Source organism: Myotis brandtii, unplaced genomic scaffold (genome assembly GCF_000412655.1).
Source record: "Myotis brandtii unplaced genomic scaffold, ASM41265v1 scaffold902, whole genome shotgun sequence".
Taxonomy (NCBI): domain Eukaryota; kingdom Metazoa; phylum Chordata; class Mammalia; order Chiroptera; family Vespertilionidae; genus Myotis; species Myotis brandtii.
In genome coordinates, this window is record NW_005371709.1 from 578,774 (window position 1) to 579,780 (window position 1,007).

The window sequence follows — 1,007 nt, forward strand, 5'->3', positions numbered from 1 at the left end:
CCTTCAGATCCCGAGATTAAAGTGCCACCCTGCTCAAATAAACAAGCATACTGAGACCAGCTGAGATCTACTCAGCCCACATATCTGCCCATCCACGCTGTCCCAGGCAGGGCAGTGTCAGGGTAAAAGGCCAGAGCTGTACAAACTGTCCTCACAGCCCCACCCCAGGCTTTCCCATGGAACAGAGGGCGGTGTGAACAAGGGATGGAAGCCAGCTCCTAAGTCTGGGCCAGCGCTTGTCCTGTGCCAAGTTAAAGGGGCAGGACCCTCCCTGGCTCTGGGCTCTTCCCTGTCTTATGGTCCAAGCTGAGTCACAGGCAGGAAAGCTAGTGTGATTGAACTCCCCTCCTCCTGCCCAGAGAGGCATTAGGCTGGTCTGTTCTTCTGGATCCCATCTGGGCACCACTGGCTTCTGGAGAAGATAGAGTGAAACAAAGGATGGGGCCCCCACATCTCCATGAGTAAACTGGTTCATTCATTCAGCCAATGTTTATGGCACACCACGCGGACCAGGCACACCACATCGGTAAGCGCTAAGGAGGTCCTGACCTTTGGCAGTTCAGCACAGCGGATGCTGGATCATGAAACTTACTTAGCACAGAATGCTATAGACTCCAGAGGAGAGGCATACAAGACCAGCTTCAGAGAGTCAGGGAAGACTTCCTGGAGGAGGTGGCAGTGCTAAATCCCTAGGGGCCATTGAGATGTAGATGTGGAGCAGGGCAGTTGACGAGTTTAGAGGCCCAGAAGGAGGAAAGAGACTCTAAATTGATACGCCACTGATTAGGGCCCTCGAATATGGCTCCTCCTGGACTCCAGGCCAGAGAGATGGTGTGGTAGGTCTTCTGCCGAGTGACCCTGGTCAAGTAGAAACCAGTGCACTTGTCTCACCAGCTCCCTGTGTTCCACACTGTCTAGAGAGCTATGACCTACCTCTCTCTCCAGCCTTTCTCCCCAAGGTGCTCCCGTCAAGCAGAGAATGTGTGTGTGTGGGGAGGCGGGGGGGG